The sequence below is a fragment of the Myotis yumanensis genome, unplaced genomic scaffold (genome assembly GCF_028538775.1).
Source record: "Myotis yumanensis isolate MYYU_CA2020_CCGP unplaced genomic scaffold, mMyoYum1.0.hap1 SCAF_1, whole genome shotgun sequence".
NCBI lineage: Eukaryota > Metazoa > Chordata > Mammalia > Chiroptera > Vespertilionidae > Myotis > Myotis yumanensis.
The window spans coordinates 1,506,286-1,514,003 of record NW_027223752.1 but is presented as its reverse complement, the minus strand read 5'-3'; the positions used below and the strand labels follow the sequence as shown (position 1 = coordinate 1,514,003).

Below are 7,718 nucleotides of genomic sequence, written 5' to 3'. Positions count from 1 at the left end.
GGTGTGGGTGGCACTTGGAGCCGGGGGGTGGGGCGGGTAGAGAGAAGGCGGTAGACCCAGCCAGGAACCTGCAGGGGAGGCGGAGGAGGAGTGAGGCCACAGCCCTCCCCCCCAAACGGACCTATACATTGCACAGCACCAGTGAGAAGGCACAGGGTGTTTTCATACCGCGGGAGCCGCGTCTAAAGTCCGGGAGGAAATACAGGTGCGAGATAAACGGTGCTGAGTGCCGGAAACCAGTACAGCATGAGACTGAGTGTAAACTGTGATTGAGCCGTAAAGCGTGGCCCTGGCCGGCTTGGCCCAGTGGACAGAGCGTCAGCCTGGGGACTGGAGGGTCTTGGGTTCGATTCTGGTCAAAGGCACGTACCTCAGTTGCAGGCTCGATTTCTGGCCTAGTTGGGGCGTGTGCAGGAGGCAACCAGTTGATCTGTCTCTCTCATCGATGTTTCTCTCTCTCTCTCCCCCTCCCTCCCACTTTCTCTAAAAATCAATGGAGCTCCGCTGGCGTGGCTCAGTGGTTGAGCATCGACCTGTGAACCAGGAGGCCATGGTTCAGTTCCCGGTCAGGGCACATGCCCGGGTTGTAGGCATGATCTCCAGTAGGGGGCGTGCAGGAGGCAGAATTTCAGTGATTCTCTCTCATCATTGATGTTTCTCCCTCTTCCTTCATCTCCAAAATCAATAAAAATATATTAAAAAATAGAAATCAGTGGAAATAAAGACCAAATAGTCTGCAGGGGGGACGGGGAGATAAGAAGAAAAAGAATAAATAGTCTGAAAGGACTTGAATAGATGGGTCCAGAACAGAGGCCCGAATGGCCAACCAGCACGTGGGAGGAGGCACAGGCTGCTCGTCAGCAGGAAAATGCACCTCCAAAGCCCCGCGGGAGACCCCTCACTCCCGGGAGGACGAGGGGAAGTGCTGGCGAGGGTGTGGGGGGAGGGCCTCCTGCCCTGCTGGGGGGAAGGTCCGTGGTGCAGCCTCGTGCGGAACCGCGTGGAGGGTCCTCAGAACCTGAAAACAGACCACGTGGCCAGCAGTCCCACTCCTGCCACCCAAGGAGGCAGCAGCACCAGCGGTGATGGAGGAGCGCTAGTGAAACCGGTGGAGCCTCATGCCCTCGTCGGGGAAACTCGAATCCGTGCCGCTGAGAATGGAGCTCTCGCCCTCAGACCAGCAACACGGGAGGGGAGGGGAGGGGTGGGGAGACAGGAACCCAGTTATGCTGGGTGCGCCGGGGGCTCGGGTGGGGAGAGGGTGGCTGTCGGCTTTCCAAAGGAGTTTGGCGTCCACCTCCGGCGTCCAGGCTGCACCCAGCGCAGGCGGGATGCCATCCAGCTGGGACGCCCGTCCATCGGGGGCACCAGCCCTGTGGGCGCGACGCGGCAGCTCCCTGGGCTGGCACGGAACCACCCGGAATTCCAGGCGCATGCACAGCCCCCTCGCTCGCTTCACTGTCCGGTCCCAGGGGTGGCCTCTGGGCGGGAGCTGGACCTGGGTTCCGGTCTGCCCTGGTCTCTACCTGAGTTGGAGTGTTAACAGGGACGAGATGGGCTGTATTCCTCAGGGAAGCGGAGCGGGGGAGACTCCAGGGGGAGCCCAGCAGGTCTGGTGGACTCAGGGCCGAGGGCACCTGCTTCAGGGCCTGGCAGGGGCCTGAGGTGGTGCCAGGGGCTGGCGGGGGTGGGCAGAGGCCCCGTCCAGGGCTGGGAGTGGGCCAGGGGACGAGTGGAAGAGAAAAGCAAGGTCGGGGGGCAGAGGCCTCACCCCACCCCACTCCCATCTCCTGTCCCAGCCTTGGGGCCCTGCAGCCCTTTGAAGCTCTGGGCTCTGTAGGTCCAGGAGGGCTGGGGCTGGGGCTGGGGCTGGACCACCCGCAGGACATCGGCCATGTTCCCTCCGGCTCCTGAACCCCATACCCGCTGTCCGGGACTCGGGCCGGGGTCTGCGTCTGCACCGCGGCCGCCCTCCGAGGGCAGGGTTGTGGGACCCGCTGTCCCTTTCCCTCGGTGTTCGAGTTCAGTCACCAGCTTCGCTCCCTCATTAAAGGCTCTGGCCACAGCCCGGCCAGTGTGGCTCAGGGGGTGAGCACCGACCCATGAACCAGGAGGTCACGGTTAGACTCCCGGTCAGGGCACAGGCCCCGGCTGCGGGCTCGACCCCCAGGGTGGGGCCTGCAGGAGGCAGCCGGTCCATGATTCTCTCTCATCACTGATGTCTCTCTCTCCCCCCCTTCTTCTCTGAAATCAATAAAAAGATATTAAAAAATAAAAATAACGCTCTGGCCACAGCCGAGCCCTTTGCGGCTACGGGAGGCGGCGGCCCCAGCGCTGGCTGCTGACAGGTGACAGCAGGACCCAGCGGAGAAGCCAGCGGTGACCAGCCTGGAGGCCGTGCTGCCTGCCCGGGGTACCACCTGCCTGGCCTGCCCCGGAGGTGAGCCCCGGTCCGGCTGCACCAGGAGCCCAAGGACTCCGCGCTCTGGGGCTGCTTCCTGGCCCCGGGTCCTGTGCAGCTGCCCAGGTGGGTGGACCTGTCCGGCCAGGGGAGGGCAGGATGGTCTGCAGGCCCGGCGCCCCCTGGGGAGTCCTCGGCTTGGGTGGGGAGGGGGGGGGGTGTCTGCTGCCTGAGCAGCTGGGGCAGAGGCCCAGACAGGCCCCCCTCGGCCTCGTCCGCATCAGAGTGGCGGCCCAACTGCCCGGCCCAACTGCCCTCCCCGGCCTGCAGGTCCGAGACCCAGCCTTAGGCGAGCGATTCCCAGACAGCCGGGAGCCAGGCCCACAAAGCCTCAGCCCGGCGGCGTCCACACCCCATTATTCGCCCGCTGAAGCCCAGCAGCAGGGGGGGTTCCCCTCTCAGGGATGGGGCGCAGCCTTCCAGGGCCCAGGCTGTGCAGGGCAGTCAGTAGCCCCAGGACATGGAGCCCGAGGGCAGGGGCGGAGTGGAGGGGCTGCCAGGCTGTGTCCCCCAGCCCTCTCTCAGACGCCCCCTGGAGGACGTGGTGTCTGCCTGCACCCCTCACAGGACTTGCCCCAAAACAGGGAACCTAGAGCCAGGAGGGCAATAGCCCCCCGCCCCACATTCAGGCCCTGTCAGCCCCTCTGATCCCACTCCTAACGTCAGAGAGGAAGGGAGAGAGTGAGAGAGAGACATCATTGATGAGAGAATCATGGGTCAGCTGCTCCTGCACGCCCCACACTGGGACCGAGCCCAGGCATGTGCCCTGACCGGAATCGAACCTGGGACCCTTCAGTCCGCAGGCTGACGCTCTGTCCGCCAGGGCTGGGCGGGTCTTTAGTGAAGAGTGACGGAGAGGTCTGCGAAGCCCCATCGACGCCTCTTACCACACCGAGCTCTCCTTTCATTCAGCAAAGGGCCTTTTTATTTCGGTTCACAGAATGGAACACTTTGTTTCACGTCTCAGATTTATTTTACACTGGAGGCTGGGTGCACGAATTCGTGCACGGGTGGGGTTCCTCGGCCGGACCCGAGACCTGGGCCTATTCGGGCCCTCTCGCCCAGTCCCAGTTGGGGCCGATCAGGGCCGGCCGGCTGCGGGGAGGGACCGCGGGGAGGTTGGCTGTGCGAGCGCACTGACCACCAGGGGGCAGCTCCTGCATTTAGCGTCTGCCCCCTGGTGGTCAGTGCTCATCATAGCGACCGGTCGTAACGGTCACTTAGGCTTTTATATACATAGACTAGAGCCCTGTTGCATGAAAAGATTCCTGCGATAGGCCTTCCCTCCCCCTGGCTGCCGGCACCGGGTTTCCTCCGGCACCCGGGACCCAGGCCTTCGCTCCGGCCGGAGCCGCCTTCAAGCCTTTGCTCCGCCGCTTCGCACCTACGTATGCAAATTAACCGCCATCTTTGTTGGTGGTTAATTTGCATATCTTGCTGATTAGCCCATGGGAGGTGTATCGAAGGTATGGTCAATTACCATGTTTGTCTATTATTAGATAGGATTGTTAACACTCTGCCTTACTGTCCTCTGTGACATAGTCTTTGTCTAGTTAGAAAATTTTAGTAAATCAACAAATGTTTTAAATGTATTACAGCTGCATTTATAGATATTGTTATACTGAAACCATCTTTTTTTAAAAAAATATTTTTATTGACTTCAGAGAGGAAGGGAGAGGGAGAGAGATAGAAACATCAACGATGAGAATCATTGATTAACTGCCTCCTGCATGCCCCCTTCTAGGGGTCGAGGGCATGTGCCCTGACTGGGAATTGAACCTGGGACCCTTCAGTCCACAGGCTGATGCTCTATCCCCTGAGCCAAACCGGCCAGGGCTGCAGAAACCACCTTGAGTCCCACTACGCACACCCGGCCGGGGTCTGCTCTCCTGTCCACACCCGGCCGGGGTCTGCTCTCCTGTCCACACCCGGCCGGGGTCTGCTCTCCCATTCAGGCGGCGTCCGCATCTGGGTTGCAAGTTGCACACGCATCACGGTGCCCGTTGCTGGTGACCCGCGGGCGCCACAGGCTGGACGCCGCCTCCGTGGGTCGGGAGGGGCCCGCAGCGACGACCTGTAGTGAACGTTTCTCTCTGGAGGTGATGGAGGAACCACGCTCCTCCAGCGCGGCGCTGGAGACCTCCGTGCCCTGGGCAGGGCTGTCCGCATGCGGACAGGAGGTCCTGCGGTTTTTCTTAATTTATTTCATCCAGTTCTCCAGGCGTGGCCTCGCCTCCGGACGGGATTCCCGGAGGAAACGGGGGACTCCTGACCCAGACGAGAAAGAGCAATGGAGAACGGCCGTGGCAGCAGTGGGCCGAGCCCGCGAACCCGGCACCAGCTCAGGGGGAGCCAGCAGGTCACGGCCGCGCAGAAAATCTAGACACAGCCGCCCTGAGCGGGATGGCGGCCGCAGAAGAGGGGGTCCCGCAGCGGGAGCCGCTCTGGGCGTGCCAGAGGGTGCCGGGTCCAGACCAGACCAGACACGCTGTGTCACTGACGTGGGAAGCCGGGGAACCGGACAAACGGGCTCGGCCCACGTGAGCCAGGGCGGAGGAGGCCGTCGGAGCTCAGGCGGGGTGTCCTAAAGCTATATCTACTCTTACATTTATTTTTACTGATTTCAGAGAGGAAGGGAGAGGGAGAGAGACAGACACATCAGTGATGAGAGAGAACCATGGATCGGCTGCCTCCTGCACGCCCCACACTGGGGATGGAGCCCACAACCCGGGCCTGTGCCCTGACCGGGAATCGAACCGTGACCTCCTGGTTCCTAGGTTGACGCTCAACCACTGAGCCGGGCTGGCCGGGCCTAAAGCTATGTTTTTAAAAAGGCAGATATATGTGACTCTATAGAAATATTACATTGTGTGTGAGAAAAGATACTGCAAACAAACTCAACACAAACCTGATAAATTTGGAAAAATACAGACAAACGCTGGACATCTGTCACATACAAAGGGCTCTTGGAAATGACAAGAAACCGACTTGTAAAATCCAACAGACAGATGGACAACGTATACACCAGCCGCTCACAGAAGAGCACAGACCCAGGTAGACAAGGGTGGACTCCCTGGCTGCCCCCTCACCGCCCCCCCCCCCCCCCCCCCCCCGGCTGCAGGCGCCGCTGATGCGCCAGGGCCCAGGGGTCCCGGTAAGGGCTGGGGACCCTCCCCTGCTGATGGTGGAAAGGAGAATCGCCGGCGCCTTGGGAGGGAGGCTGTCCGCCGTAAATACGATTAAAGCGACGCGTGGACATCAATCCGGCAGAGACCAAGCCCGGGAAGGAGACCCCGCCAGGGCCTGGTGCTGCGCTCTTCACGGCAACACAGAAAACCGGGGCTCCGGGTACCGAGCACCACGTGCGGGCGCTGTTTCCCGGCCGAGCCTGAGGCAGCAGATCACAGCGCCAGCCCTTGTGGAAGTTCCATCCTTGTTAAGGAGACAGAAAATAAACAACTGAATAAACCTAAAGTGCCGGCCAGTGGTTAGTACGAAGATCGAAAATGTCCCAGGAGCCCTGGCCGGTTTAGCTCAGTGGGTAGAGTGTCAGCCGCGGACTGAAGGGTCCTGGGTTCGATTCCGGTCAAGGGCACCTACCGGGGTTGCAGGTTCAATCCCTGGCCCTGTAGTGGGCGTGCAGGAGGCAACCAATGGATGTGCCTCTCTCTCATCCATGTCTCTCTCTCTCTCTCCTTCCCTCCCTTCCACTCTCTCTCTTTTAAAAATTTTTTAAATATATTGTTGCTAGTATTACAGATGTCTCCCCCCCACACACACACTCTCTCTTAAAATCAGTGGGAAAAATATCCTCAAGTGAGGATGAACAAAAACATAATAATAATAAATAAAATAAAAATAAAATGTTGGCCAGTGGTCAGTAGTAAGATAAAACATAACTCGGGAGAGAAGAGGAAATTAAGAAACCACTTCCACCTGCAACCGCTCCTACAGGAATGAGCTGTTCGGGGGTGAAGGCACCCGGGTGCTGGGGGCCTCCCACAGGGGCTGGAGGGAGTGAGAGGAGGCGGTGAGGGCCCGGGGCCTCGGCAGGGAGACTCAGCCCAGTAAAGAGATCCGTTCCAGCCGGGCGGGTGGCTCAGTGGGTGAGCATCGATCCATGAACCAGGAGGTCACGGTTCGATTCCCCGTCAGGGCACAGGCCCGGGTTGCAGGCTCGATCCCCAGGGTGGGGTGTGCAGGAGGCAGCAGATCCATGGTTCTCTCGTCAGTGATGTTTCTCTCCCTCTCCCTTCCTCTCTGAAATAAAAGTATTTGAGAGAGAGAGAGAGAGAGAGAGAGAGACACAGATAGCAGCTCTATCCGGTCCCAGATCTATGAAAACCCCAGCAGCCTCCCCGCCCCCCCGCCCCCCCATCGCGGGGTGCCTCCTGCACGTGCAGGGTCCAGAGGGGGACGCGGGGTTTGCACGGAGAAGCCCGCCACCCCGCCCCCCGCCCCCCCCCACAGCAGCCAGGCGCGGGCGCTATTGCGGCGCGGAGCCGCCAGGGGGCGCGCGGGGGTGCGGGGCCCCCAGCGCCGCGGAAGGGGCTCCCGGTGCAGACCCCGAGCTCGGGACTGGCTCCCGCGGCCTCAGGTGACGTGGGCCGCCCCGCCCACGGCCCCGTCCGCACAGCTGCCCTGGGAACCCCCGTGGGAGCTTTAAGGTGCTGGGTTTCCTCCGCAGAACCGGGCGGTGCGATCCACGGCCCCCCCACCTGGGGTCGGGGCACCCCCAGCCCCCCGCCCGGCCCTGCCCTCCCCCAGCTCCCCTGCGGGCTGTCCTCACCGCCCAGGGCCGGTGGTCAGAACCCACGTCCAGAACCGGACCCTCCATGGCACCGGGCCACTGGGAGGAAAAAAATCAAAGCCCACAGCGGCTGCCAGGCCGTGTGCCCTCCGCCCCCGCCCGCCCCCCGCCCCCCGCCGCCCCCCGCCCTGCCCCCCCCCACCCCCCTCCCGCCCCGCCGGCTCAGCCTGCACAGCAGGTCGCTGAGTCCGGGTCACACGGACATGAGCGCAGGGCCCGCAGGCGCAGACAGGGTAGCAAAGTAGCCACTGAGGTCACTCACGGTCAAGGTCCCTGAACTCCCCTGCGCACCCTCCCTCCCTCCCTCCCTCCCTCCAACCACCTCCCTGTGCACCCACCCGAACACCATCTGTCCACCAGGCATCCACCCACCCCCCCATCCTCCACCTGCCGGTCCCTGGAGGCCCCCCACCACCACCCCCCACTGGGGTGTGACTCCTGCGCCCT

At 61.9% G+C, this 7,718-nt stretch overlaps 1 long non-coding RNA gene across 2 annotated transcripts in view; it reads right to left on the bottom strand.

Annotated features, from left to right (window-relative positions):
* Positions 1-4,034: 4,034 nt before the first annotated feature.
* The window catches only part of LOC139008745 (uncharacterized), an 8,863-nt gene continuing 5,179 nt past the window's right edge, over positions 4,035-7,718 (bottom strand). Inside the window, exon 3 of one of the 2 annotated variants that reach the window (XR_011471202.1) lies at positions 4,035-4,729. This is a non-coding gene — a long non-coding RNA (uncharacterized lncRNA). Of the gene's footprint in view, positions 4,730-5,615; positions 5,894-7,718 lie in introns of those variants that run through there. The other variant, XR_011471204.1, reaches the window with a different exon arrangement.